Source organism: Meriones unguiculatus, chromosome 4 (genome assembly GCF_030254825.1).
Source record: "Meriones unguiculatus strain TT.TT164.6M chromosome 4, Bangor_MerUng_6.1, whole genome shotgun sequence".
NCBI lineage: Eukaryota > Metazoa > Chordata > Mammalia > Rodentia > Muridae > Meriones > Meriones unguiculatus.
Genome location: NC_083352.1, coordinates 72,112,854 through 72,127,090, shown reverse-complemented (window position 1 = coordinate 72,127,090; position 14,237 = coordinate 72,112,854). Strand labels below are relative to the sequence as shown.

The following is a 14,237-nucleotide window of genomic DNA, read 5'->3' as shown; positions in this document are numbered from 1 at the left end:
TGGAAGAGTTTTTTTAATCTCAATTTTATTTTTGTAATTTTTCAATTTAATTTTATTTTTCATGCATTGGTATTTTGCGTGTATTCATCTGTATGAGAGTGTTAAATTCCTTGGTACTGGAGTTACAGACAATTGTGAGTGCTGAGAATCGAACTCAGGTCCTCTGGAAGAGCAGGCAGTGCTCTTAACCACTGAGCCATGTCCCCAGCCCTAAAACTCAAATTCATAACATTTATGTTTATGCACAGAAGGTCAATGTGCTCCAAGTTGGACCAGATATATCATTTATTAAGGGTATGTTTTCATAAATTACTGAGGATTTTCTAATAGTGAAGCTGTGCAGATGGGCAAGCCAAACACTCATGAAGCTGCTAATTAGAAGTGATGCAACTGAAACTTCTACATAGTCAAAGGGGAATGTGACTAACAGCATTGAGATGGCCATAGGGCAGTGGAGGCAGGGTACACCTGGGTGTGAGTTGCAGACTAACCACTGATAGCATCACTAACAGCACTGAGATGGCCATAGGGCAGTGGAGGCAGGGCACACCTGGGTGTGAGTTGCAGACTAACCACTGATAGCATCACTAACAGCATTGAGATGGCCATAGGGCAGTGGAGGCAGGGCACACCTGGGTGTGAGTTGCAGACTAACCACTGATAGCATCACTAGAGACTCAGTTCTCAGAAACACAGATAAGAGATGAACTGACTTCTAAAAATTATTTTCAAAGGTCATCCCCAACCTCTTTTAATACCAAATTGAAGTGCTTGGGACAAAGTGGCTTGGGCCATATAGATATGATAGCCTGGAAGCAGCATTTCTTTTACATTCTAGCCTAGAGAAAAGGGTTCCTGAAACCTCGCACTTATTCCTCATACTTATCATCAGTGACATTAGTTATTGAGGGCCAGGAGCTGTGTGACACACTTAAGCAATGTGGTCTGATCTCTCAGACCATAGTGTGAACAAGTCAGGTTTAAACATTGGAGCAAGGCATATTAACAGGCCCACTTACAGTAACTTTTCAAGTCACCGATCAAAATTTTAGCCAAAATAATACCTGGGATTTCTTTGTAGTCCACCCTAACCTCATTTATGAAAAAAAATTTAGATCTCAATTAACAAGACTGATGCTAGGAAGGGCTAAAACGAGGCTCCTGCAAACACCAACATCTATACACAGGCACCATCACAGCACCCACACAGATCTCCCTGGATGTTAGTGAACTCCTTTTCCCAGCACTACTCCCTACGTTGCCATTCATTCAAGGAATCAACATTCCCTGATAATCACTTCTCATCACTCAACTCCTACTGGCTTCCTACTTTGCTAAAAGAATAATGCTTTTGGTTCATTGTGGACCTTCCTGTAATTGATAGGGCTATGTCAGAAGTATCCTTTTGGCTCTATTCAACAGGCTGACAACAGAAACCCCATGATGGGAGGAATAATTATCCTTATGGATAATTCTTCTTTAAGGAGAACAACTCAATTGAGAAATGAAGTTTTCAGGATGATCCCAGATTGCTTCTCTCCCTGCACCCCTATCATCTGGAATTCAGTTGAGACCAACTGTTAATTAAGTGTGCTGTGAACAACTCTGTGTGCCTTTGTGGTAACTGGATAAGGACACAGGGATGTGAAGGTCTTTCATTGAGCAGACATGTATGAAAACAAAGCCAAAGATTTGTTATTTACATGCACATATATATGGCTGTGTCTGCTTACTTATTCTGTCTCCTGTACACATTCATACACACATACTTTAAAAGGTCGTTCTCAACCTTTGGGTCAAGACTGCTTTGGGGATCAAACGACCCTATCAGAGGAGTTGCCTAAAACTATCGGGAAACACAGATATTTACGCTACAATTCACAGCAATGATAAGATTACAGTTAAGGAGTTGCAATGAAAATAATTTTATGGTTTCGAATCACACAGTGAGGAACTGTATTAAAGGGTCATAGCATTGGACAAGCTGAGAACCATTGCTTTAGAAAGATAAGACTCAGAAACTTTATGGATAGATGAGTCAGAAGTCTACAGGAGAGATGTTCTGTATTTTCATGTCTTATAGGACCTGGCCTCTTGATGTCAGAAATAACTAGATTTGTGTTAGCAGGACTGGGTACCATGGGTGTAGTCCACCTGGCCTTCTGTCTGTACTGTAACTTCCTGAGGGGCCAAACCCTGGATGAGCCTTATGTTGAAGGCTCAGCTGTCAGTCTAGGATAAACCATTCTAGTGCCATTCTAGAGACGCCAGCAATTTATTGTTCATGACTCATCTCTTCTCCTCCATCCAAGAGCCTCCATTCCTTCTCTCACAGGCAGACACAGTCCACAGGCGCAGCCAAGGCAGATGGTCTAACAGCAGTATTGTGTCTGAGCAGCAAACAGCAGGTTGTTGTACTGGACCCAAGAACATACCCCCTGCTGCTACACCAGGCAAGGCAGATCCAGGAGAAAATAATTGAAATAGTGCTCATTGCTCATGAGAGGAAAAAAAAATACTAAAAATAAAAATCCACACCAAGAAAACTAGCAAATATAAAATATGGCAGATATGACATGGAAAATGACAATTTTAGTGCAATTATAGACGAAAGGCAGAGTGCCATTAAAGTTAAGGCAATGTTATTAAAAGATGTGTTAATTTTCAGTTAAATTTTCTATAAAAGACCAATTAGTTTAAAAGGCTTGACAGCATTAACTGTGAAACATAAGCTCCAGTAATTATACTTAAAAAAAAAATAGCAGGAAGATGCGCTGGTGAGGTGGAGTGGTGCCCACAGAGGCCAGCGCACAGTAGGCTAGGCGGCGCTGCGGATTTAGCATTTTCTTCCGCAATTCCTTGACCCTTGTTCCAGCCCTTCATGACCCAGGGACCCAACACTAGAGGTCAAGGGAACTTCACGTACTATTGAAGGCAGCCTTCCTTATTAGAATGAGAACACAGGGGCAGACAGGGGGGTGTATTCTAAATTGGCTGCATTAAGAGGTGACTGTTCTTTTTTTATAAGCTACAGTTCATTGAGAACTAGTTACATATGGGAAATTACACAAATTTTCGTGTTTAACACTAGTCTATAAAATTGTGATTTTTCTTTTTCTTCTCCATTAATGTGGATGAGGGGTCCAAGCCTCTGGAAAACTTCTGTAATTTTCCCATTCCCATAGCTATTGAGTAGCCAAGAAAGGATTAAAGACTGTATCATAGGGGACAAGTGAGGTGGGCTAGAGGCAAATGTCCTGTCTGTTAAACATGAGAATTTGATTAGGACTCACACGAAAGAGAAAATTAACACCCCCAAAGTTATTCTCTGCCTTCCGCAAACACACCATAGCCCAACACTATCACACAAACAAATATAATAAGAAATTAAAAACTCACAATCAGAATGCTGGCTTGCTCTACTACAAAGAAAGCCTTCCTGAGAAAGTGCTGACCCTGTCTTCACGGTAAGAAGATGCCTATGAATTCTTTAGACTGCACAGGTTTTCTGATTGCAGGCACCAAACAAAACTCTAACTCATCCCTCTTTTGCAACCCACCAACAAGATGACACAGGATTGGGCAGGATGTCTCTGGACTAATTCCTTTTGGTCTATAGGTTTCACACACAAGTCCCTCCTAAGGCTCCCAGTACATCTGCTGTGGACATGGTAGGGCATGGCAAAGTCTGGAGGAGCAGAAGAATGTGAGAGACAGAAGTCCATGCCTGCCCTTTATAATCTCACTCCACACTCAGTAAATCCTCTGTGCCAGAATTTTTGTTAATCTATAACATAATTGTGAATTCTGGCTGCTTTACCATCTACAAGGATAGTCTTTGATAGTTGACATTTGTAGCCCTAGTGTTTGTTTTGCCCTGAGATACTGAAACAGACCCTTCCTCTGAACAAAGCCCTGAAACAGTGCTTGATCAAAGATTCTGAATGTTCAATCAACTGTGAAACCCTGTCTCTTGCTTTCAAGTGGAACCACTGATGGACAATTTTGAGACTCTCTCTCTGAACTGCATACAAACGCAGGCCACTCCAGTATTTCTGTATAAATCATTTCGATACTGAAAGGTATACGTGTTGAGTTAAAATCCTAACAATTCAACCAGATTATATCCTTCCACCTTGACTTTATTTGTGTATTCCAGCAGGTAACTCTATCATACTCATTATTTAAAGTAAATGGACTGCAGTTTCATATAGAGAAAGATAGCTATGTTCCTTTTGGAAATTTTAGGAGGCACAAGAACATAGAAAAATAGTTAAGAGGTCTCTATTCCCAAGATCAAGGAAAAGTGTTTACTATTTTGATTCTTTTTTAACTAGGTGTATATATGTATATGTTTTTATAGGTAGATAGGTGGATGGGTGAATAGGTAGGTAGGTAGGTAGGTAGGTAGATAGATAGATAGATAGATAGATAGATAGATAGATAGATAGACAGACAGACAGATAGAACTTTTAAATCTTGGTTAATTCTTTCTTTTTAGTTAATATTTTGTTGTGTGAATTTATCATGTTGTATTTTTAAATGTCACAATTTGCAAAGCTTCTACAGGATTTTATGATACTCTCTTTTAGGATCTTTTTTACTCTATTACTTTTACTCTATTAATCTTTTACTCTATTGTTGGATACTTCAAAATATTTTGCTACAATAACACCCCTTTGTCTCAGCTTTGAGTCACTGTAATAGATACTTGAAATAGTCAATTTAGGTAAGAGAAAGATTGGTTTAGGCTCATGGTTTTGGAGCTGTCAGCTCATGACTGGTTGGCCTGACTGCCACGGGCCATTTTTGAAGCAGTGCATTATAGTACATGCTGTAGTGGAACAAAACTGTTTCCCTCATGGTTCTGACAGCTGAGACAGAAAGGAGCGGCTAAAATTCCACAATCCTTTGTGTTCTCAATGACCAGACTTTCTTCCAGGTTCCACCTTTTGAGGGTTCTACAACCTTTCAATAGCACCAAGCTGGAGAGACCTCATCTAGAACTGTAGCACACAGGATCAAGCATTTTGACTTGAATCTTGGAACAAGTAACAGTCCATTTTTTTGAGGCAAACCCTCTGGGTTTTTAGCAGATATGAACCTTTGTAAAGCTCATGATCATATTTTCCTGAATATAACCCAGGAGCAAGTATGCCCACACAATTCCATTATGAGTGTGCAAATGCCGTCTCATATACTGTGGTGTTCTGTGTTGTCGTTTTCCCTAGCAGGACATTTAACTGTGTTATGATAGTTTTAAATGTATATGTTTTAATATGTAGGTAGTCATATAAATATATTTTATTTTATTTTGACAATTTCACAGTTAGAATTCTCAAATACTTCTTGTGTAGAAGTGACTATCAAAAGAGATGAATAATTTAGCTGTGTTTTAATGTAATTATTTTATACTTCCTTTCCTCTTTTATAACTTAAAATAAATATTTTCACAGTAAAAAAAATCTATGAAATAAATAAAATAGAAAAAATTTCAGGTCAAGAATTTGTTTTTCACAAAATACAGATGTATCTGTCAGTTTGAGTCTGTGTTTTTAACATGATTTTGAGTCCCAGTGCTTTTTAGATTCTACTTAAAATTTCTCTTTACTAATATGTACTCTTACCATACCATAATTCTCTGGGAACATGCTTGGTTCCTAGCACCCTAGTGAAACAGCTCAGAAGTGCCTGATACTCTAGCTCCAGGGCTTAGGCACCCTGTCATGGCCTCCACAGACCACTTCCTGCACACCCCCCCCCACATGATTTAAAATAAAACCTTTAAAACGGAAGTGAATAAATTCGTTAGTACTCACAGATCCAGAAACATTCCTATTTTTCACAGATTAAACTGGCAGTTTTCTATCCTATAGAATTCTCAAAACAAAAGTATCATTTCAAACTTAGGTGACATGTCTTTTATGTTTGTTAGAGAAGTCTCAGTTTACCTAATTTTGTACCTTCTTTCTGACATGAGTGTTGCTGGTCACCTCCTTCACCGTTTAACAATTTTTTATTTTTTTCATTTTTCATTTTATTAATTACAGTTTATTCACTTTGTATCCCCCCTGTGGCTCCCTCTGTCCTCCCCTTCCAATCCCACCCTCCCTTACCCTTCTCCACCCATGCCCCTCCCCAAGTCCACTGATAGGGGAGGTCCTCCTCCCCTTCCTTCTGATCCTAGTCTGTCAGGTCTCATCAGAAGAGGCTGCATTGTCTTCCTCTGTGGCCTGGTAAGGCTGCTCTGTCCTCAGGAAGAGGTGATCAAAGAGTAGGCCAATCAGTTCCCATTACTATGGAACCCATTTGGACACTGAAATGCCATGGGCTACAGAAGTGCAGGGGTTCTAAGTTATCTCCATGAATGGTCCTTGGTTGAAGTATCAGTCTCAGAAGAGACCCTGTGCCCAGATTTTTTGGTTCTGTTGCTCTCCTTGTGGAGCTCCTGTCCTCTCCAGGTCTTACTATCTCCCCCTTCTTTCATAAGATTCCCTGCACTCAGCCCAAAGTTTGGCTAAGTCTCAGCATCTGCTCTGATACCCTGCAGCGTAAAGCCTTTCAGAGGCCCTCTATGGTAGGTTCCTGTGCTATTCCCTGTTTTCTCCTTCTTCTGATATCCAGAGGACTAATATCCAGAATATATAAAGAACAAAAGACGTTAAACAGCAACAAATCAGCTAATCCAATTAAAAAATGGGGTACAGAGATAAACAAAATTCTCAATAGAGGAACATTGAATGGCAGAGAAACACTTAAAGAAATTCTCAACATCCTTAGTCATCATGGATATAAATCAAAACAATCAAAAACTCAAGTGACAACACATGCTGGAGAGGATGTGGAGAAAGGAGAACCCTCCTTCACTGCTGGTGGGAATATAAACTTGTACAGCCACTTTGGAAATCAATCTGGCATTTTCTCTGACAAATAGGAATAGTGCTTCCTCAAGATCCAGCTATACCACTTCTAGGCATATATCCAAAATATGCTCAAGTACACAACAAGGACGTTTGCTCAACCATGTTTGTAGCAGCTTTATTTGTAATAGCCAGAAGCTGGAAACAACCCACATGCCCCTCAGTTGAGGAATGGATACAGAAATTGTGGAACATCTACACAGTGGAATATTACTCAGCAATAAAAACAAGGAAATCATGAAATTTGCAGGCAAATGGTGGGAACTTGAAAAGCTCATCCTGAGTGAGCTATCCTAGAAGCAGAAAGACACATAGGGTATATACTCACCTCATGCAAAAGTGGATATTAGATAGAAAACATAGGATAAACATACTAAAATCTGTACATTTAAAGAAACCAAGAAGGAGGACTCTGGCTAAGATGTTCAATCACTGTTTAATAATTTAAAGTCAAATATCCGCTGGGCACAGGGCTTGGCTTTGTCTTCTATCTTGGTGAAGCCCTTGGATTCACGTTATGCTTCAGGATGGGTTGCTCTAATGTGAAGTGCTTTCTTGTCATAGCGTCTTGAATTGTTTTGAACCTCTAACATGTGGACACTACTGTTTATCATGTCCATCTCTGTCTTCAGAATTTATTAGATTCTGGGTTTTTTTTAACAATAAAACATGTGCTCCACATTACTGATTCTGTGTGTGTATGAGCATGTGTGTGTTCGTGTGTGTACTGGTGGTGCATATATGTATGTGCATTTCTATGTGTACATGTATGTGTGTGCGCTGCTATATATGTGCATTGTGTACATGTGTATGTGTTTACAGGTGAACGTATGCATATGCATGTGCACGTGCTTATATGCAAACATGTGTGAACAAATATGTGCATGCACACGGTGTGTATGTGGGTGCATGTGTGCACGTGTGCATGTGTGTGTACTTACACAGCTTACAACTCCACACACAAGACTTTAGCCATTACAAACATAATTATCTTTTAACCATGTAATTATCTTTTAACCAGTTCTTTTAAGAAGTGTTTTATTGGAATATTAATAGACCATAAAATTCACCCAAGTATACAATTTTATGAGTTTTTTTTAGCATATATAAACATCCCCAAGGAGTCCTTTTAGCACATTTTTATAACTTTCAAGAGAAATCTATCCTCATTTCCTTTACAGCTTTAGCCACTCAGCCCTGAGAATCCACTGCTATTTATACCCGTCTTTCCAGAATTGCCTCTTCTGGGTGTTTCATATAAAGGAAATCTTACTTTATTTTTATGGTTCATCCATGTTGTAGCATGTGTTAGTTACTCTCTTTTTCTTTCTTCTTTCCTTCCATTGTTCCTTTTTTCTTTCTTTCCCTTTTTCCTCCCTCCCTTCCTTCCTTCTTGCCTGCCTCCCTCCCTCCCTCCCTCCCTCCCTCCCTCCCTCCCTCCCTTCCTTCCTTCCTTCCTTCCTTTTGTCTTCCTTTGTTCCCTCCCTCTCTCCCTTCCTTCCTTCCTTCCTTCCTTCCTTCCTTCCTTCCTTCCTTCCTTCCTTCCTTCCTTCCTTCCTTTCTTCCTTCCTTCCTTCCTGCCTTCCTTCCTTTCTTCCTTCCTTCCTTTTGTCTTCCTTTGTTCCCTCCCTCCCTCCCCCCTCCCTCCCTCCCTCCCTCCCTTCCTTCCTTCCTTCCTTCCTTCCTTTCTTCCTTTCTTCCTTCCTTCCTTTCTCCTCCTCCTCCTCCTCTTCTCTTTGTGTGAAGACAGGGCTTTTCTGTGTAGCCTCATTGTTCCCAGACTTGCTCTGTAGACCAGTCTGGCCTCAGCCTCTCCGAGATCCACCTGCCTCTGCCTCTCTGAGCCTGAGTGCAGGGATTGCAGGTGTGCACTAAGGCACCTGGCTGCACTCTATTTCTTTTATGCACAAACAATATTGATTCCTCGGTTATAACACTCTGTGACGCATTCACTAGCTGATTGACATTGTATTTGTTTCCAGTACTTTTGACCATGGCAAATGATGCCATTGTGAATTTCTCTGTATGAGGTTTTGTTCTGATGTTTATTTCATTTCTCTTGTGTATAATCAGGTAGCGTTTACCCACCAAGGAAACTGGAGACTGCTTTCCAATGGTTGGGTCACTTAAAGTCCTCCTGGAAGTTTGTAAGGGCTCCCATTTCTCCATATCCTCACCAGTTCTTGCTGTTTATCTGCACTTGTTTTATCACAGACATCCCAGAGGGTAAAGATGATCTCTCGCTACAATTTTGACTTACGTTTCCCTTATGCCTACTGATACTGAGCCTCTTTATGGCTTTTGATCACTTGTCTACCTTGTTTTGAAGCCTCATCCTTTTTCTAATTTTCAAGTTTATTGCCTTTTGGTTGTTGTGTTATTGGAGGATTTCAAACACTTGATACTTCACCCTTATAAGATACATTATTCTGCAATATTTTATATAATTCTACAGAAAAATTTCACTTTCTACATGTCTTCCAATGCATAACTTTTAAATGCTATGAGATACAAATTATCAAGTTTTCTTGTGTACCCTATGATTTTGATGTCTTATCTAAGATAGTATCAATGTAAAAATCATAAGGATTTTCCACTACTTTTTCTTCTGAGCAATGTATAGTTTTAGGTGAAACATTTAGGTCTTTGATTCATGTTAAGTTTTATACATGTTGTGAGGATTAGGTCCAACATTTTTCTTCCATATGGATGCAACACTTTATTTAATAGACAATTCTTTTGTTTGTTTTTTAAGATAGAGTTTCTGTCCTGTACTTGCTTTGTAGACCAGGCTGGCCTCAAAGTCACAGAGATCCACTGGCCTCCGCCTGACCAATTGTCAGGATTATGGGCATTCGCTATCGCATGTGGCTGACAATTCCTTCTTAATGAAGCTTCTTGATATCCTCATCGAAAGTCAGTTCACAGCAGCTCTGTTTGTTTATTTATAGATGCTCGAATCTGTTTCATTGGCTGATATGTTGGTTATTATGCCAGTATGTTAGTATATGTTAAATCAGAGGTTGGGAATCCTCCAATTTTAGTTTTAGTTCTCGTTGCTTTTTTTTTTTTATGATCAATGTAACATTTTATGTCTCCTAAAATTCTGAACTCACTTTCCTTTTTTTTTTTTTCCTAAAAAATATCTCTAATTTTGTTAGGAATGTTTTGAATCTGTATAATGTGTAAGGGTTTTATTTATATTTTAGTCTTATCTTCCAATCCATGAACATGGGATATCTTTCCCTTTTATTTGGATTTCATTTATCTCTTTTTATAATGTTGTAAAGCTCTCAGTATATACCTGCACTAGAACTTGAACAAATACCTCCTTAAGTATTTTATTATTTTTAATCATGTTACATAGTGTTGCTTTCTTAAATTTTTCTTGTTTATTGAGAATTCCTAAAAATATTTGATATTTGCATGTTGGTTTTGTATTCTGAAGTCTTACTGAACCCTAATTACTTATGATCATGTCAGTAGGTTCCTTGGGATTTTCTTTATACAGGGTCATGCCACCTTTGAGTACAGATATTCTTTGCTCCTTTCCAATATGAATGTTTGTATTTCTTCCTAACTGACTAGACTCTACACTGCAATGTCATGTCAAGAAATGTCATGATAATGATTCCTTTTTCTGCCCATCTACTTTAAAATATTATGTATAAATTGTTGAATTTTTCTAGAAGCTCCTTATTACATTTTTCCTTGTTTGACAGTTTCACTCATTTATATTTAAATGAATTTTAGTCAGTTTTATTCCCTCTTCTCCTTTCCCTGTCCCACTGAAACTCTTTATCTAAGTATGTCTCACTTTTACTTTTCCATGTTCATTTTGTATGCGGTCCACTGAGTTTAAGTAGAGTGTCTTGCCTAAGCTTGGGTAGGAGGATATTTCCTGGAGCAAGGAAACTTTTCAGTGGGTACATCACTGAAGATAATGATAGATAGCTCTTCCTCGAGCTATCTATCATAGCTCTAGGTGTAAAAAATATGTAAAGACCTCAGGAAAGTATTTATTTACACAGGTATAGAGATTAGGAAGTCCAAAGTTATTATAGGGTGAGATTACACCAGAGAAAGAAGTGCCGAAACTCATGTTTTTATCAGAATCCCACTCCCTAAAAATACCCCACTCCCACAGTAATGGTATTAATCAAAGTATAAACATTCAACTTCAATACTTTACCTCTAAGAAGCAGAGTTTTAACACATGAATTTTGTGGGAAACGTTCAAACCCTAACACTGACTCCTTCAGTAATTGTCTATCCAATGATACCATCTTTGTTTCTACAAGTCCCTTAGCTGCACATCCAACTTCTTTCCTTTTTTAAAAAAAATTCAGAATCTAATCTCTCTCTCTCAATGGAACATCTTGCTCCATTAGTCCCCATATCTAAGTGAAGAGTCCTGAATAAAGTATGCTTTACCAATATGACAAGTGTCATCAATCAAATTTGAGTTTTGTTGTTTTGTTTTTCTTTTTGAGACAGAGTCTTTCTATGTAGCCCTGGCTGTCCTGGAACTCTTTGTGTAGGCAAGCTGAACTCACAAGAGATTCACTTGCCTCTGCCTCCAGAGTGCTGGAATCAACAGTGTGCATGATGCTCAGCTAGGACCCAGATGGGTGTTTTGTGTCTTGTTTTGTATTTTTTTGTTTTTGTTGAGGTATTACCAATAGTTCCTCGAGGAGAGGTAAAGCCTCCCTGGCTCCTCCCCTATCCATGATGAAATATTAGTTAGTCCAGTTTTGTTCTGTTGTTTCTTGTGCAGATGACCATAGCCATAGTCAATATGTACACTGGCTATGTCATGTCCAGAAAATCTCTTTTTGGTTTATATTTCCACACCTCCTGTATTCTTTTATTTCTGCCCTCTCTTGTGGGATGTTCCCTGAGCCTTGGAAGGAATGTTATAGCTGGCTAGTTGGCGCCAATCACTTTCTATCACTTAATCTCTATGCTTTGGCTGGTTATATTTTCTACTGACTACTTACGCAGTGAAAAAGATTCTTCTGCATTTTATCTTGAAAAAGGATTTCCTTTTGAAAGAAAAATGTACCTCATTTCTTTATAATTTGGCAAGGAGTACTAAGTGTTTCAGCAAATAGGGTCATGAATGTTTGCCATCTACTTATTATCTACAGCCATTAGTCTAGAATGTAACTGGAATACAAAGGCACTTGTCCCTTCTGTGTCCAGGTCTCCCTTTTCAATATGGTAGACAAGCCTTGGTAGGATATTCCCCTGCCTCTAAGAAAGGCTTATATGACCACAGGGAAAACATCGGGAAATATCTGTGTGCCCTTTTAATTTATTTAATTAACTTTTAAAATTTATTTATTTATTCACTTTTTATTCCAAACACATCCCTCCGTCTTCTGCTCCCAGTCCTACCCTCTTCTCCCGTCCATTTCTCCTCAGAAAGGGGAGTCCCTCCATTGCCAACCCACCTGGCACATCCAGTTGCGTCAGGACTAAGTGAATCCTCTTCCACTGAAGCCAAACAAGGCTGCCCAAATACACACAAGTGATCTAAAACGGGCAACTGAGTCCATGTCAGAAACAGCCACTGCTCCCCTTGCTAGTGAACACACATGAATACCAAGCTGCCCATCCATTACATATGTGTCGGGGGCCTAAGTTCCATACATGCTTGTTTGATTAGTGCTTCAGTCTCTGAAAGCCCTGTACTTTTAATCAGTGTAATCAGTCTCCAGGATGTCGTCCGCAGGAAAGGACCTTCACTCTTTTCTTCCATAGTCTAGAGCAGTGGTTCTCAACTTGTGTGTCATGATCCCTTTGGAGTCCAATGACCCTTTAACATATATAAGATATATGATATATAAGATATAAGATATATTGCATAACAGATATCTACATTATGATTCATAACAGTAGCAAAACTACAGTTATGACTTAGTCACCACAACATGAAGAACTATATTAAAGGGCCGCAGCATTAGGAAGGTTGAGAACCACTGGTCTAGAGGGAGCTTGGGCACTGAGACTGAATGAGAAATAAGTTGTTCCAAGAGGAAGGACAATAATGGCCTACCAGCTTCTAGGACAAAATCTCAAACAGGAAAGAGAACAATCAAGGGATTTTGGGGGATGAGAGTTTCTGTTGTCCATCATCCACAACAGTCCCTTCCTCCACAGTGATCACGACAATCAGACATCTTTACCAGTGCTTCCCAGGCCCTGAGCTTCTTCTCAGTCCCTGAGGGTGCTAATAATCAGGAATCCTATAACTACTTTGATGTTCCATTTTATAGGTGATGACTGAGACCAAAAAAGTTTTGTAGTGTTCCAAGGCCACACAGCTTCTGAAAGAAATCAACATTAAACTCTCAGCCTGACCCTAGCCCCTGCCTACCCCCTCCCTGCATGTACTCCCTTGGGTGTCCTCAGTTCTGTTTGTCCACCTCAGGGAACAGCTGAATTGAGAATAAATTCTCAGCAGGATAGCCTTTGTGTGACTTCCCCAGGATTCTTTGCAGATGAAATTCTCTGTATTCTTTGGTTGAGTGTTTCATTAAGCAATATGAAATCCAGGCCCCTCAGCACCATCTTCTTGACCTAGAAGCACGTGTGGAGTTCTTTGCATATAAACTTGATCTTAATAACCATGCTGGTTTTAATGACTGTAAACTCTGATGCTCAGGAAAACACAGAGCTAATGACAATGTGGAATGAGGACTCATCCATGTCTGCTTTGGTCCCTATGATGCACTGCCAGGTACACTCTCAAAGAAGTTGCAAATAAGAACATACCTGTCTTTACTAATCTACCCCAGAGACACATAGATCTTCAAAAGCCACAGCCATGATGGGTTTGTGTTTATTTAGATGCTTTGCCCTCACCTCATGCAGGAAAATGGAACATACCACCTTTAACTGGTATTTTCTCAAACTCAGCTAGGCAATGCACATCGTTTTAAGTTCTTTTCATAGACATTGTATTGATTTTTTTTTAAAGCCCTGTTGCCTCCTTCCAAACAGGTGGGAGGGAAATGTTCATATAGAGGAAAGTTCTTTAATCAGCTCTATTTGCCTCAACAGACAGCTGAGGCTATTTGCAAAAACCAAAACATACACGCAAGACACTCAGCTCATATGATTTATTGGTGAGGACATTTGGGTCCAATCATTATCAAAGTCTACGATAAACTGTTGAGTGTGTGGCATTCAAGGTTCTCTTGGCATCTGATTCCAAACAGAAAGGAGTTGTGCCATTTGTGGGTGGCCTCCTAACATATGGGTGACAGGCTCTCAGAGGCTGCCCTCTTTTGGGTAGCAGCCCAGACAGGC

At 39.5% G+C, this 14,237-nt stretch overlaps 1 protein-coding gene across 28 annotated transcripts in view; it reads left to right on the top strand.

Annotated features, from left to right (window-relative positions):
• Positions 1-14,237, top strand: part of Kcnma1 (potassium calcium-activated channel subfamily M alpha 1) — a 695,343-nt gene that overhangs the window by 660,453 nt on the left and 20,653 nt on the right. The window lies entirely within an intron of this gene.